The sequence below is a fragment of the Macrosteles quadrilineatus genome, unplaced genomic scaffold, assembly GCF_028750875.1.
Source record: "Macrosteles quadrilineatus isolate MER2022 unplaced genomic scaffold, UCM_ALF_1.0 Scaffold_14__1_contigs__length_3811126, whole genome shotgun sequence".
Taxonomy (NCBI): domain Eukaryota; kingdom Metazoa; phylum Arthropoda; class Insecta; order Hemiptera; family Cicadellidae; genus Macrosteles; species Macrosteles quadrilineatus.
Window position 1 is genome coordinate 2411388 of NW_026542607.1, and position 18037 is coordinate 2429424.

At 31.6% G+C, this 18037-nt stretch overlaps 1 protein-coding gene across 1 annotated transcript in view; it reads right to left on the reverse strand.

Annotated features, from left to right (window-relative positions):
- The window catches only part of LOC129004998 (homeobox protein unc-4 homolog), a 60814-nt gene that overhangs the window by 13623 nt on the left and 29154 nt on the right, over positions 1–18037 (reverse strand). The window lies entirely within an intron of this gene.

The window sequence follows — 18037 nt, forward strand, 5'->3', positions numbered from 1 at the left end:
TTAAAATACCAAATAATTTTTTCTGTGATATTTTAGGTTTTACAACTTGTACTATTTTGTTTGTAACTAAACAGAGGACTCCTTACTTAAGCTATAAATATTAACATTTCTTAATTAACGTATATGAAATTCACCTACAAATAACTTTGAGGCTCATGATGAAAATATAAGCAGATATAACATCAGAAGTAGGTTTAGTATTCATTTTTCCTACTGATTTGTGATAACTTTTATGATAATATTATTGCAATATCATTTTTAAGGCTTGTTTTAAATTTAAATCCTCCTTCTGTTTACTAAAAAAAAATGTTCCGTGTTGTTCAAATTATTCCTACAATACTTTAGATCAAAATGAATTTTAAGAGAATTCATAATTTTAAAATGGGTTGAGATATATTTGAATAGCTGATTTAATAAACTTTCTAACAATAATTCAACCAACTGTTTGTGACCTATTATACCTATTTAAATCATGTATACGAGTCACTGATTTCAATTATAAATTTGTCCTGGCTTCATATCATTAAACCTTTCACTTCACTTGTTCGCGTTACTTTGTCCAACCGAGCAGAAACGAAAACCGCACCCAGTTATTGAGACAATGCAGCGATGCAAGGTATTTACTTACTCTGTGATTACCTAGTTATGTGATTACTCTATGTCATTACTTCGGCTTATTACTCTGTGCACGTGTTGGCAGTAATGAAAACGGCCAACCTTTCACGAGATCGTGGCCGCCCCGGCATTGAAACAGTCATTACTCTGTGTGTTAAAGCTTCGGGCCCTTTCGGAAATGATCGTTCTCACTCGGGTGTGTCCGGAGGTGTTCGGGATTCTTCGACCCACCGCTAGTCATCCTCGATACATTAATAACAAGAGAATAGGCTGATAATTAGGATCGGTGAACGGTTGGATAGATTAGATTTTCTACGGTCAAATGTGATTAGAAACGAGGTTCCCATGACCCTTGAATTGTCATTCCAATGATAGGTACTCATTGGAACATGAAACTGTCTTACGTATTTAGATAATTAGGTATTAGATAATTTGTTAACAATGAAAGTCGCAATTACAAAAATCAACAAAGGAAAATTATATGGATTTTGTAAAGTAAAAAAGCCATAATTTCCTTTAATTTTATTGCTTCAAAATTCATAAAACGAAAAAAAACATAAGGAGGAGTAGTCAATTACACTTTTTTTGTAGAAAATATGGTTTTATTCCAATACTTCATCTTCCATCCATTCAACAAAGTGTTTTCTAATCCCACCCCTACTTCCGAAAATTGCAATAACCCATAACCGCAAGGCATACAAATAAAATAAATCGATAAACACAAAGACAAACTTTACAATGACAATAAATTACGCCCTCATCTATAACGTCAAAGCAAAACTAACATTAAAGGATGAAACAATCAGCAATAAATAAAGACCAAGTACGTCATAACCAACACCTGGAGAACAAAGAGAAGATAGGCGATCAAACAAAAAGAACACCGACTGTAAATGAATACCTCCAACACATACTCCAGTCAAATTAATACACACGGCCTCACGATTATTGGATACAAACACACACACACTTGCAAAGCGTATCTCGGCCATTAACCAAATCGTAAACTATCCATGGCTTGGAACTGAGTGTCTATATTTAACTGTGTTAGGTGTAAATTATAAGCTCCAAGCTGATTAATTTGACACAAATTATGGAGGTAGCGACCGCCGCGCCGCCGAGCGCAGCGGCGGTTTGATTAATTAAAACTAGCAATCTGCCGCTTATCTCACGCCATCTTGAGACCAAGACCGCCATCTTGGACCACGTGGTCGGTGAGGTTAGTTTTTTTTATTATTAATCGTGTTAAGCATTGATTATAAGCATTGACTTTGACTTTAAATACACTATACTATATGCAAACTTCTTGTTGTATGGCAAAGATTGAAGCATATGGGTAGTCATGACTGCTTAGCTAGCGTAATGATGCCAATTCAATGTTGATTTCTTACGTGAGGGTAGTGTCTTGCTGATTTACGATGTAGCAGAGGATAAGCAAATAAAGTCTTGTGTAGATTCATAGTTTGTGTTGTGAGGTCCAAAGGAAAATTCCAAAGGTTTAAAGGAACACATATGTCACACACAAACATACTTTGGTTTTTAAATGATCCAAAACTATGGCAAACATTAACGAATTATATAGTTTATTCCGGTAGTATTTACCAATCAATAGTTTTATTAATACTTATGAATTTAAACGGGGTGAAGCCCTTGGGTAACAGCTAGTTTACTTAAACCCACATTCACAAAGATATTACTTTACTCAGCCTACACGCACTACATATTGATCACAAATTGTTTTATTTCTTCCAGCCACGAATGACAATCAGAGTAAATCCAAGTTAGCTTACTAATAAGTTGACGCCCAGTACAGTCGTTGTCGCAACACTGGACCACAAAGAATAGTCTGTTCACACGCCAAGTGACCATTACATTGCAGTATCTGAAAATGAAATTTGTGCGTGTCGGACCACATTAGTGTAGGCCAAGGATTGGTATGACTTCATCTACACAAGTTGAATGCTCGTTAACTCTCCTATTGGACCAGAAACGTGTTTATTATCACGGTCGTTAACACAATTAAACGTTAGTTTGTGTGTTACACGTCTCGGAAACATTCTTTGAATGGTGATGGTTTATTTGCTTTAGGTTTCAGATGCAAGTTGTGGAATTACCGTTTTTTTTAGGAAGTATTTATTTTATTATATTCTAACTGAGATAATATCGTTTTAGCGAATTTCCCATGTAGGGAATAAGCTATTGTTATTTTCACTAGTAATTTATTTTCTCAATAAATGTTTTTCATAAAAAAAGTTAAATGTCAAATTTATTGATTAAACATTGTGTAGAAGTTAACTAAAATAAATGCACACAATTTTGCATAACGAATGTTTGATATCTACACATTTTTAGAATTAAATTTACGAAAAATGAACTCGTCTTATTATTTCCAAACCTTAAAATCACATTTATTTACATCAAATTGTAGATTTTAATTTCTTTATAATAAAATGTGTCAACTGAATCAAGTTTTGTAGTCTGTGGTGTGTGACCGGTTATACTTTAGTGCGTTTGTATAGCCTAATACTTCATTTATTATTTTTTAATAAAAAAAAAATTCAATTTGAGATTTACTCTTTAGCTACAATACCAGAGGAGTTTGATTCAATCCCTTTATTTATTGTTAAGTTAACTATAAAATTTGTTAAATAAGTCAAATAATATTCTAGTATAATTGAAGAAAATACATTAACGCTATCACATATACTGGTTGTAAACGTAACTTAAAACGACAAGAATGATTCATTAATAAGGAAGCCTGTTTAATACTTGGTGTTAACTTGACAATATACTACTATTAAGTGGACACTCAATTTTTATGTAAAAGTTACTGCAATTTTTGTAAAAAAATCCCATTTCCGCTGACTCATCGTCAAATTATTTTGAACACAGTTATTTTATATTTGTTTTCACCAACTATTTAATCATGTAAAACTGAAAGGATGATGTCTTATAAATAACAGAATCTTTATGTCACCAATTTTATACAACCAAATGAAAAACGAAACGAAAAAACTGAACTTGAATAGTACAATTTATGTTCTAGGATATTTCCCATTAAATAAAAAATCTGTCTACAGCTAGGACTACTAAAAAAAAAAACAATGGGTAGAAAAATTATGTAAATGAACTCAGAAAGATATATAGTATGTTTTGTAAGTAGTATTTTATTATTTTCAATAATTTATCGTTAGGGCTCTGCCATGCTCTAAAACGCTTACAATATGAATGCGGGACTCTACGCTGTAATTTAACTAGCAATGAGGGAACACAGTTTAGAATTTAAAAACAATTCTTTTTGTATAGAATTTAGACACTTTTCTTTACAAACATTTTGACCTGGCTTGCTCAAAACCTTAAATGAATGCCAGAATACTTAGCCAAAATGTGTTTATTCATTGTAAACCAACTTACAATCAGTAGTGTACTAAATTTGAATTTCCAAACTAATTGTTAAGGGGTCTAGAGCTTTTACAATAGCATATCATAAAACCCGGTTATAAGGGAATACTCTCTGAACAGAGGTGTGTATTGAGTTGTTAAACTCGCCGTGGATGAAGTTGTATACTGAGCGATAACACGGACAGACACGCACAAATTTCATTTTCTAATCCGATAACTTTACAGGGGTAATGCTCAGTTTGCGTGCGACCAGACTATACTTCTCTATGTTGCGACAAGGACCGGACTACACGTCAGTGTATCTAGTGTTGGCAATCCTGTGGTATGTGTTCACACATATGATTTGATTGTTGATAAAAATAATAATGGCTATGGATATGCAGATTTTGTTAAAAAGAATAAATTTATGAAAGCTTATTTTGTGTGTGTTTATTTTAAATTAGGTTTCATTGTTTAGAATTTCGTAATATTTAGTGACTGATGATATCGTATTTTTGTCAACAATTATTTTGCTTAAGGATCCAGGAACAGTAATAAGGTGTGCAAAAAAGTGAGCTGTGAAATCTTACTGGTTTATGATAAGTTGTTTTCTTTCTTATTACTCTAGTGTTCACATTGAATTAAGGATTTACATTATTATTGATAATAATAATAAATTAAAAGATACTTAGCCTAGTAGAACATACCACCCTACATAAAAGCATAGGGGAGAGTGGGGATCCATTAGACAAGCTTTTTATAAAAATTTTATTTTTTTTCCTATATGACTTGAAGGGCTAGATTATGTATTATTATTAAGCTTAAGTATATACCTTTCTCTTCCATTGAATTTCAAAGATCTATACTAAGTCATAACAAAAAAAAATAATAATTTGTAATTTTTGTAAATGTCTCAATGTGCCCCACCTATGGGGTACGTTGAGACAGGTGGTGGGGATGGTTGGGGATGGTGGGGATGGTTGGTTTGGGTTTTCCTTTGTCATTTGAAGGAGACGGCAAGATCATAACTATATCTTTGATTGCTACACTGCCAATGTCGTCAACATTTAGGAAAAAGAATGAGTTTTTCATTTTAGAAGATTTTCTTAAAAATTTAACAACGAAGTCTCCATTTTCAGTTTTTGTAAGAACTGTTCCTGCATAGAAAACATCTTTTCTGTCCAGAACAAACTTAACAAGCACAAAATCTTCTAGGTCAACCTGCTCTTCATCGAAGTTTGTTTGTCTCAACCTTTCCCGCCTAATTTTGTCTCAACCTTCCCCACTCTGCATTTGTAAACAAAGCCGACATTACTACTAAAACGAATCGAAATTGGCGAATAAAAACACAGCCAATTATACACTGTTACATGGCCCGTTCAACAATACAAATCTTTACAAATTTGAACTATAAGTAAACTAACAGTATTAACTTACCCAACGACTCAAGTATTTACTTTTGATGTTCACAAATACGTTTAACTCACTAACTCAGACACAACCATTCAGAGAGATACAATATGCAGACTGGGGTTATAGGAGAAAGAAAACAACAGTTTGAGCTCAGTGTTTCCAACCGGCAACATTAAATTACCCTAAATTTATCTTTGTCTCAACGTGCCCCTTGTCTCAAGGATCCCCACTCTCCCCTATAGGTTATTGTTTTTCAACGCAAAAACCTGTACAACCTAAATTTAATAATAAATAAAGAAATAATAAATTGTAAATAAATCTATAAAATAGTTTTTAAAATACAATAGTTTAAATGCAAAAACGTAATTTGAATCGGATATACCAAGTCACCAACATCCAGTTGGAAACCACGGAAGTGGCTTAGAATGGAGAGGGAACCACTGACATAAATCACAAAGTTATTGTGCGCACCCTTATAATAGCCATAAACTGGCGATATCGCCCATAAAATCCAATATTCCCAAACGGGAGAGAAAACCAGTGGACCGAGAGATTGGCCTATTGTTGGATTAGGCTGGTCTACCCCAAGGTGGTGGTCTGGGACCACTTCTCTTGCGGTTGTAATAGATACTTTAGGTGCTGAATAATAATTGAATCTATGAAATACTCGACGAAATAAAAATAACAATTGCAATAAAAGTAAAAATAGCAACATAAACACCTGTTTTTAACGTTACATCATGTCCCTTGGTGACCTACCATTATTTTGTAACTGCGGATTATATTATTAATTTAATTTCAGTGCCAACATTGTATCATACATTAAATAAACTTACTGACTTAAAGACTTACTATAATTTTGAATTATCTACAATTATTTTAAGGTTAACCTTTGGTTTATAGTCTCAAATCATTCGGACTTTTAATTCTTGACAATTTGTTTCTCGTTATTAACCTACTCTGTGACTGGAATAGAACAATTTTTTGTAAGCTTTTACTTTCCTTCTGGTTTTATAAACAAGCAAATGGAAAGATCTTCCCTAAAAAGCTATACTCGTACACCCGAAATCAGCGTACTCAAACCTTATATCTAAGGGCAAAACATTTTTACAATTTTATAATAACACTACTTGCATTATCCAGAGTAGAATTTGCGACCTCCTGAAAAATTATTCATCTGCACATTTTTACTAACTATGTTTAGAATTGTGATACTCGCCTTTAAACTGGGACTTATTTTAAAGACTTATAACAACAATAAAAATGAGTTAAGATTTTACAACAGGAAGAAAAGTTACACACTATTCAAAAGTTAATACTTTCTCTATAGTGAAAATACAGTTTATTAATCGTGATTTTAGACCAATTCCGTAACAACTTCACCAACATGAAAGTTTCTCCAACACCTGACGAGGCCGTGTCGTGTTTCAACATCATCATAGTCAGTTTACAGTTTACAGACTATTAATTTAGCGATCACGCTACAGCCTAGGTGGTAGAAGTTGCGGACAAGTTGCGAGACTATAGTCAAATTATTTTAAGTTGTATCTAGCAGGTTAGAATCAGTAAATTATTATTGTGTGAAGAAAATAGGGTCAGAGACGATGGGGTGGAACATTTTATTTTAAAACCTGGGTTTATGTTCAATTTTGGCCTGTTTTAAAGTAATTCGCAAATTTAATTGTGATATGTTAGGCCTACAGTCAAATTATTTCAATTTATGTCTCAGAGACTATATCGGGAGTTTTGAACAGTAAGTTTTTGGATGGTGGCAGAAGGGCCAACAAAAAATATTTTAGAATTCAATTAGGACTAATAGTTAAAAAAATATATCGCCCAATGGAGGTATAAACAGCTTGAGATGTATTTGACAAAAATTATTTAAACTAGTGTCCATCAGCCGATCAGTAATTTGCGTTTGTAAAACGGCTAAAAACATCACAGTGTGGTGAAAAATATTGTATTTATAAGCACCGACTCAAAATAGACAACCTTATTCCTGATACAAAAGGATTAGTATCCGTACAACACTTAGAATAATAAAGACGTTAGACGTATAGTCAGGTCATGTCACAACTGTGATAAGTACAGTCAGTTCACACGCAAACTTAGCATTACCCCCTGTAAAGTTATCGGATTGGAAAATGCAATAGGTTTGTGGGTTATCGCACACAACAAGTACACTTTATTACAAGTAAGGTTTTGACAACTTAATGTATGGGTACTAATTTGGAAGAAGTAAATGCGTTAACACTTAAGATTAGAGTTTCATGACCTAATGTGCAAAAGAGTTATTGTGTGGGGCTTAGCTTTATTTTTAAAACAAGAATTTAGTTATTAGTGACCATACCCTAGAAAGAATTTTCACTTTACAAAAGCTTTTCAATCTTTGTATTAATACAATGTCTTTGAATAAAATTCAAAATAAATAGATTTTTGTGATCCTTCATTTTAATGTGTGGGCAAATTAGGTGTTTCTCTGTAAAGTGATAAACTTTATTTTTCAAGGATTATTTTGATACAGAATTATCAGTTTAACCAAAACCATTACTTATTGGAAACTGAAGCTAAAAACCTAAAGGATCAATTGCAAAAATTTTGTTATTTTGTTTTGTCATTTTATGATTATACCATGTATAATTCTATGCACAATATACCGTGTTCAAGAAAACCCATGTAACTAACTATCTTTGCTCTCTCACAAAACTAGGTTTTACATTGCTGGTATCCTATATATTTAACAGACAAGATCTTGAAAACCTTTTTTCTCAGCTCGTGTTCATCGCAGGGAAAATTTACGCATACTGCTGGGAAGATATTTTCCTAAAGAAGTGCATATAATTCCTTTATAAATTAAAATAGGCTAAAAATAAGCACAAAAAAGTTTAAAACTTAAAAAGATTTCATGGGCCTTATGGGTTGCCATGCTGATGACGAAATACAACGAAATATAAACAGAAAATCTAAACAAATAGAAGAAATTCCAGTCACCACTGGACGACCTAGTATTCTCTTAAACCACAGCTTTAAATTTTAACAGTAAAATTACAAATTTGCGTCCGAGTAGTAGACATTTTTGGCTCTGCAATATTAAAGGTCTGATTTGAAACTTATTTTAATACTCTTTGTTGATAAATAATATAAGCTTTTACTAAAATAAATAACTTTAAAATTGTGTTTTTATTGATCGAACAGTTTTTACCAGCAAATTAATGACTTTTATGACGGTTATTAAGAATGAAGGGTTCTTTAATTCTTAAAATGGCAGGGTAGCTGAAACGTTTGGTTATAACTCGCCTATATAAAAATGTTGCCGGATCGATCCTGAAAAAAGCCAGTAGCTTTTTGATGGTTCGAAACTGGACCCAGCTGTTCCTGATCATTGGGCCTTGATCATGATCCTGGCTGAAGGAACCGCTGATCTTAGTCAGTAACAAAGCTACATAGATCATATCACTAAATTCTACGATTCTACACACATATTTGGGTTAAATACACAAATAGTTGGTGACCCCACGTCAATTGATGATTGATAATTGATAATCTGTGTTCTTTTGTACTATCGAGACCATGATTGGGAAAGAAATTCGAAAAAATACATACAAAATGCAGATTCTGTTTAACTCAACGACAAACACCCCTTGTAAAAACTCCAACAAATCACACCTACTTTGAAGACATAATTACACTATTCTCCATAAAACATAGAACTGTGAAACTTCCCCCATTACGTATTCAAATTGCAGTAGTCACGACAGGAAAAACGGCAATAAGAACACACAGCTGGAGGCGTCATCAAATGATGGAGATAAAGAAATGTATTCAAGTTGGAAGTGAATCGTAATGATGGCTCAGGGTTGGGAAGAGTTGGAACCATCTATTTCGGTGGTAAGTGTGATTCTGGAACTGGCGTGAAAATTAATTCACTGGCGTGTCTGAGGTAATCATAGCTTGGAAAGCTGCATGATGAATTCATTCAACTGCGCTGTAATGACTGGTGGAGGGATTGGAATGGATCAATTTGGATATTCAAGGAATTCTGGTTCTTCTGGAACGATTCGTAAGAGCCCAATGATCAAGATCCTATGAGTTGGTTTCGAACTTGAAACCCAACTGACTGTTTTAAGGATTGAAATGGTCATCTTTTGATGACCAATTGGCTACTTAGAAATGTTGTGTTATATTTCCGGTTACGCTTCAGTGTCTTGTGACTAAATGTTCGATTTATTATTAATATTAAAGTACATGTAACAACGGCGTGAGCTTAAATATTTCGTAAAAATGCCAGACCTATAGGCCATTCAGTTTTCTGTAGTTGTCTAATAACTAGTAAAATACTTTGAAATAAATCATTTATATCAAAACTCATTCCGAATATACTTAAGAAAGCGCAACTTTACTGTCTTCAAGCGATCAATATGAATGATAAATCGAAGATAATTAAACAAACCATTAATTATTTAAAAAGATAGGTTTCAAATTCTTTTCCATGTTAATAAAAAACGTATACATCAGAATGATACGTCAGAAATAACAATCATTTTGCTTTCCTTACATGGAAATCCCAAACCTTTCCGTTTACTATCTTATGTAATCAACAAAATTTTTAAGAATAATTTTAGTATGAAAAATTGAGATTTCGAAAGATTAGCTAGTTTTTTATTGTTATTCCATTCTTTTTTGTGTAATTTTAGCGCGCGTATAGGTATCATATATATTCTACAGTTCTTATTCCCATCCCCTTTTTAACCTACGAGTACATTTTATTTGCTAGTTTAAATTTAGTTTGGAGCGTATAAAACTGTTTAGCAAAATATCAAACAAGTATTTAGCTCGAGAAGTTTAGTCTTTCGGTAACCCCAGACTTGATAAAAGATATAAATCGAGTTTCTGAATCAATTACAGAAAGTACAACAGTAATCTATTTTGGTTTAGTTTGCTCCCAGATTGTTTCATTTTAAAGGAATAATTGTTTTTACTAACGGGATAGAAATACCTTACCTTAAAATTCGTTAAGGTATAAATGTTTATGTTGTTATATATAGGTTTATGTTTAAAAAATGTCCCCGCACAGCACACCTGCAGACTAAGTAAATTTGCATCGGATAATTTTTTGCTCGAGTTATCGCGCTAATGGACAAATAATATGTTTATGAATTTGAAGGAAGGGTGTTTTTGGCCTGGGGGTCTCAAAACGAAAAAGTTAATCGGCCCCGGGTCCAAGTCTTACCATGAGACCTACGGTAATAGCTTATTACCTATATGGGAAATTCGTTAAAAACTATAAAAAAATCAGAATTATTTAACGTTTTTATTCATTATAAATAAGCGAGTATATTACTTAATTTTGTTGTTTACTAGTTTAGTGTCTTCACTTTCTGTTTTAAAATATTTAAACTCTTAAAAATAGTTTAATATTATTTCAGGATATAATACGAGTAGAAACATTTAGTTTGGATAATTATTTATTGTACTTATTAACGTTAAAACTATTTACCAAAACTTGTATGTAAAGTTATTGCTATTTTGCTAGTACGATATCCAAATAGCAAAGAAAACTTAAATATCTATACTTTATCAGAGAAGAAAAAATTTGTAAGAATACATTTTTCTAATTAATTTTCGTGGAGTATTTGACGGCACTTCATCCCTTGATATAAGAACCGGCAAGCAATTGGTATGGTTTCTACACTATTTTTAAATACGGTCGAGGGATAGTTTGATCCGAACACATTCTGGACAAATTTGTAACTTGATGGCCACGTCGTTAATTTGGATTTAGGTTAGGTTATGTTAGATTTAGTTTAACTACTTCAGATTACAATTATTTATGTTTTCCAATTTTTATTTAGCTGGAAAAATTTCACAAGCATCTTGGATCAATGACGAAATTTGGTCTTTTTAACGATTAAAAGCTAATTTTTCCACTTCGTGTCCAACCATAGCAAACATAAACCTAACTATTCACGCTCAAACACTCAATTGACCTATATTTCCTCCAAGTTACCGTAGGAAGTAACTCCTAACACCTAATCCAAGTTTTTCCCTCCGGAAGCTTTTCTTAGCGTTATTTCCGTTTAGCACCATTTCCCTCACGATTAAGATTTAAATTTCAAATCCCAGTAAGCTACAAGCGACGGCGCGGTGCTAAACCGTGTGATATATTGGCCATAATGATACGTTGCTGTACACTCCGGTCGCGCGCCAACAGACCTTATTGTGAGGTTATTGCCGGTTAACTGGCTTGTTTTATAGGCAGTGAGTGTACCTGGTTGGTGCTTATGTATTGTAAAATTGTCAAATAGGCAAGTTAAGTTATGTGAGTGTCGTAGTAGTGGTAATGATTTTTTTCTTTTAAGTGTGGGTTATTGTTATTCAGTGAGCATGAACATTATAGACATATTTGACGCACATTCATTTTGTAGCTACCTTCGAGATTAACTTTTGTAGTTATTTAACTATTACATTTGATAATTTTAAAAGATTTGTATTAGAGAAAGATAAATACCTTTTCAAATGAGATAGATTTAATTTTTGATAAGTACAACTACAGATTAAGGTGAGCTTCGATCACCCAAAGTGCAATTGGCAAATGACAGGCATTGGACCTGGGTGTTTGGGGCACACATTTTGCTCTAACCAGTACAATTTACAATTCCGATTTACCTAATAAATTACATACTTTAACTATGAATGTATAAAAATACGTATTACGAATTGTACACAGTTTGTATCACTATTATATACTTTTCCAACAAAATAAGCTACCGGTGTTAACCCAGACATATTTCCAAATATTGATAATGTTGCCCCCCCCCCTTAAAACAACCAATAAAACTGTTCAATTCAATTTATTTCAAATTTTCTCACAAAATAACACAATGAAACATATCCAACAATTCAAAACTTGCCTTTGAAGTTTGAACAATTCAAACTGCTTGTCATAAAATTAAATTATCGTAGTATAATTAACAATAAAAGCTATAAAACCTATCTACCTGTGTTCAATTCTAATTATTCTATTTATACAGTAACAATTACGTAATTATGTTTTAACGACATAGCATTCATTGATCCACACAATCAAACAACCGGAAGTGCAAATACCATAGACAATAAACACACAGTCGTAAAAAGTAACAGCTTAAAATATAGAGGACTAGAATTAATCCAAATTACATCGCTCCAGTTACAATTAGAATCTACATAATGACAATAATTGGAAGGTAAATTACTTTAATGGCAGCCTAGCGGGTAAAAATAATCACTCGAAATTGGTTTTTAACCATGCCATATTCAAATTAAGCGATTCAACACGAAAAGTGGGAAAATAACAGAGAATATAGTGGCGGAAACATTAGTATGGTGGAAATGAATTATAATTTATCTTAGTCTTGTAAATGGAGAGGATAAAACGTAATGGAGGATAAAATAAAAGGAGCATTGCGGATGGTTGACTGCATTCATGGTAAACAACCTGGACAAAATAACAACCTGTAATAAGCAAATTTCCTGTTTTTAATAGTTACCTTAAAATAAAATGAATTTAAATAAAAATCGGATATATTTACGGTCAAAGAAAGAATAAAACAAAATAAGTTGTATGATATAAGTTATAAAAATCCGTTGCTTTAAATATTAAAATGGACATGTAACATATTGAAACTTATAAATAATAAATAAAACTTAGTCAATGCTTCCAAAACCAACAAATATCTAGCCTACAGAAATATGTAATACTAAACCGTGGAACTCAGTGGTTTGTGTGTAGTTTCTAGTTGTTAAAACATACAGTATACTTATTTGTTGGTTTTACAGTAAAAAAAATCTAATCAAACAACTAGACACAACAAATATGTAGATGGCATCTACACACTCAAGCAAGAATTGACATAAACATGCCTAATAAAGGATAATAAAGGATCTGTTTGAGAAAAACTATATTCAATGGATATTACAAATAGGGAGTTAGCTTCAGGGTTGAAGTAGCCTCAAAGAAAATCAACATAGTGTGAGAGTTAAAATAAATATTATTTGATGACACATATCTTGCTTATGATAAATTTACATTTGACAATATTGTTGACTCCCGCTTTGTTACATAATTTTTAAACATAATTATTAATAGTAATAGTTGATTTTTTTGGAACTAGTTAAAATAAAAAAAAACATACTATACTACATTTAATAAAGGTTTAACTGCAATAACCACCAACACCAGTGCACCCGCCTCGCTAATAGAGTTATTAAAACTCGCTTAATAACAGAAACCCAACAACTCTATTATAAACTCCATTATTAATTGCTTCCTAATAGACTTGCTGGTAACAGATTGCTCGACTTCCTCCAAGATTCTTATCTCAGCTGGCAATCAGCTGATATCTGGCGGTACATTAAAATCAGCTGTTTTGACCTAACCTCAATCTTGACATAACCTCAAACCTCACACAGATTAGCATTTTCCGTTTATGGTTGTGGTTTAAATTGATTGTAGATAATATACTTATCGTTAATAAAGATATGCTAAATAATTTAAGCATAGGTTTTAAAATACGGTTTAATTAATTACAATAATTATTGTACTATTTCTAAATATTATAAACGTTATAAAATAATGAGTCCAAATCAATTATTAATATTGTTATAGAAACAATACAATCTATACAATACCATACAATCAACCATACTACTATACAATACAATACTATACAACCATTGATACGAAGCAGAATTATTGATACAACACAATACGGTGGATACGATACAATAATATAATGTAGACACAAAACAATAGTGTGGATCAGGTTTGGTACTACAGAATAAATTACTTAATACCCGAAGTGTCTAAAATAATTACTTGAAATGTAGTTGTCACAAGTTTGTTTTTATTATTTTGGAAGTTAAAAAAATGATCCCTCTTCCTGGTATTAACTAACATAATAGTTATCCAGACCAAAACAGAGTGAACGCTGGTCGTAATATAGCACTGAGTGGAAAATGAGAACACGAAAGATTCTTACTTTCACGCAGCGTCTATTATATAGTTTACGCACCTACTACATAACGGGAAGTAGTTTTCCCATAGTTGGGAGTTTTCTTTACGTAATGTTGTTGCACTCGGTTACATGCACTTATTTCACTAACAGTAATTGCATGCGTTACTATACTGAATGGACAAACCTTAGACGGACTAATTTACGTTTTAGTAATCAATGAATACTTATAATAATTTTTTTTTACCTTTTAGTTCTGAAAATGGTTTTATAATTATGGTAATACGTGAACGTGTTGCTGTAATTAAGATGCATAGGTGTAATTCCACCGACAATAGGCCTAAGTTCAAACTCGAAACAAAAATATTTTCACATTAAACATTTTTAAATATTGACACTGTTGTGAAATATACATTACAGCACAATAAACACAAAAAAATCTTAGTACTTTTATCGGGACTATTTTCTTCTACAATGTCAGCGGACATAAACGTTAAAAATGTATTTATCTGATGTCCTTGGCTTCATCTGGTTCTTTTTCACCCTAGGGAGAAAACGAGCTACTTTAGACCCGCAAAGCGTTGGTTGGAACAGCTGTTTTTGCTGTAGTGGCGAAAAAATATTCTTAGCCACTGGGCAACAATAGATTCCCTCAGTTCACATAACGCTGGACCGTAATTGAGTTGTCAACATGTCATAAAAGATCGCCCACTCTAGAGTTCACAAAGAGATCAATTGGTATCTCTTAATTGATCGTAGCCGCCCGTCGGCAAATTGAATGAGAGGTTAGATCAACAATCGACTATCAATAGTAGCCAATAGAATAGCTGATCACAATGATTGACAGGTTGGCCAACCTAATTCTGGCATAGAACGAAATTTACCTTCGTGATATTGTGTTTGATACGCTTTGAAACTTCTGTATAAAAAATTACCGGTATTTTTCGACAATGTTTGAAGTGAATTCAATACCGTAGGTAAAAACTGTTTTGAGAATTAATGATATCTGAAATTCTTAATCCTGAAGTATATGTAAAAATACACATATTGAGGATTATTTAACAAAACCTGCATTAAGGTATTTCATACCCATCTGCTATGAATTAACTACTGTGTAGGCCTAAATTAAACAAATATGGGTAACTTTTGAAATTTCTTAGATTGGTCTGAATCCCAATACTGTGGATCAGGTTTGGTACTACTGAATAAATTATTGAATACCCGAAGTGTCTAAAATCTTGAAATGTAGTTGTCACAAGTTTATTTTATTCTTTTTAAAAGTAAAAAATAATCCCCCTTCCTGGTATTAACTAACATATAGTTATCCAGACCAAAACACAGTGAACGTGTCTTCTATCCCTACTCAAAACAAATCACTAATTAAAGGGGGAAATTATAATGATCAGAATATATTTTTTTATTCCCTAGTAGCACAAATATATATTAAATACATATGAATAAATATATTTAAAATCTATTTTATATATCTCAAGTGTGTATTAATGTCAATTTTATATAATATTTAAAATATATTACATATATAAAAAATATGTTTTTGAATCTATTAAATATTAAAAAAAGATGTTCCAATAATATATTTTAGTGAATAATATTTAAATAAAAAATGTATTTAATATCTCTTCCGAAAATCCCATGGGGCCTAAACATAAAACATAAAATAATGAAGATTTAGTATGAAAAGCACAATTATCAGTTAAGTAAATTGATTAAATAGTTCATAAAAACAAATTTTGAAAAAATTACTGGATAAAATGTTTTTAGCCCGGGTGGGTCTTGATCCCGGGTCCTTCGACATATGAGCCTCTAACCTTACCTCTGAGCTACTTGTAACTGTTGTTAGCTTTAGTTTTCAAATAGTGAAAGAGTGGCTGTCAGTTGCAATGGTTGCAATACTTGAAACATTTTTGATACTACAGTATAATATGATTCTGTTAATCTGTTTTTCCGTCATTCGTTTCTTAAAAGGTCGCCAGTCACTAGCACCCTTTTCTAGCCAATCATTCGAGATTTCTATGATCACATTCATTGTCACATATTTCAATTTAAAAAATAAAACCCATCAACACTTTTTTCGTTTGATCCAAATGTATGCTGTCGAACATGTATACTGCCTCTTAACTATATGCTTAATTTTTTCTTTACCTGCATGATAGAGTGACACCATTCAGAGTACGTATTATTATTAACTTAATTTTAACGCTTTCACAATAGCAATTATCATACAAAAAATGCATGTATAAATTGATAGACACTATAAAAAACAAAAAGATGCAAATTATTTATTTGCTTATTATAAAAGATTATAGGCTATATATTCTACAAATATATTATTATTTTATTAATAAAAATATCTGACGTGTTTCAAAATATATTTATAAATACTTTAAATATATAATATAGTTTCAAAAATATGTTATATATATATTTAAAATAATCTCAACACATATTTTTTTTAAATATTTAATAGGAAAAATATACATATAAAATATGTATATTATAGATTCTATACTTATTTGATCAATATATATTATGAATCTATTTTATATATTCAAAACTTATATTTAATTTATATTTTGCATTGCTTTTTGGTAATATTTTAAATATATATTTGAATATATCAAACTATTATTAAAGATATATTATTTATATATTTTATTCGAGGTTATATCAAATACAACTTTAAATATATATAATATTTATAAAATACATATTTGTGCTACTAGGGTTATAATAAAGCGGATAAAACAAGTTATTCAATAAAAAATACGTGTACAAGAAAATAAGCAAATTAAAAAATTTTTGTTTTAAAAGCTACAATAACCATAACCATAATGTATGTTTTATAAGTGTACCACAAAATAGAAAGAAGCGATTCTATACTCTCAAGTTATAATATTTTAATTTTAATAAACACAATTCTTTTACACGTTTTAAAAAAGTGTTCATTATCGTTTTCTAGAATACTTTTTTCAATTTTTAAACAATAATGCTACAATAACTCATTGTTTCCACGTGCCAATTTGTCTCACCTACTTATATCTCGGATTTCACCATTCTATACAGAAGTGCAACGTCATTGTTCATTCGTGTTGGAGTTTTCAATTAGAGCAAAATCAGATCAACTTTCCCCCTATTGCTTCGAGGACGTGTTCTTTTGATCGGTTTTGATCGTCATTCGATGTCTTTGATACTTTGATCGTCTCGGTCCTCAACGACCTTGTTTGGAGAAGTAATTATATACTATTGTTGGGTGGATAATTAATTGATAGTGACTTGAAGTTTTCAGTTGGGGAATGTTTGGTTATTTTAGGCTACGTATTGTAGACGTGTATTTATAAATATTGATCTCCTTTTCTTAAGCACACAGTTGACTATTAGATATTTTATTTTGGAGGGCACGGTTCAAGTTTTGCCAATCATCACTTTGAATATGTGTAAAGTCCGGCGTTCAGTGTCGACATTAAACTATAGTCAGTTTGTAATAAAAAAATTAAACATGTGAAACGAGCATTCCGTGTTTTGGAGAACTTGATTAACTTAGTCACACAATGATTTTTATTGGTCATTCGAGCCGGATAAAATTCAATGACCGAATCTATGTTTTCAACCATACT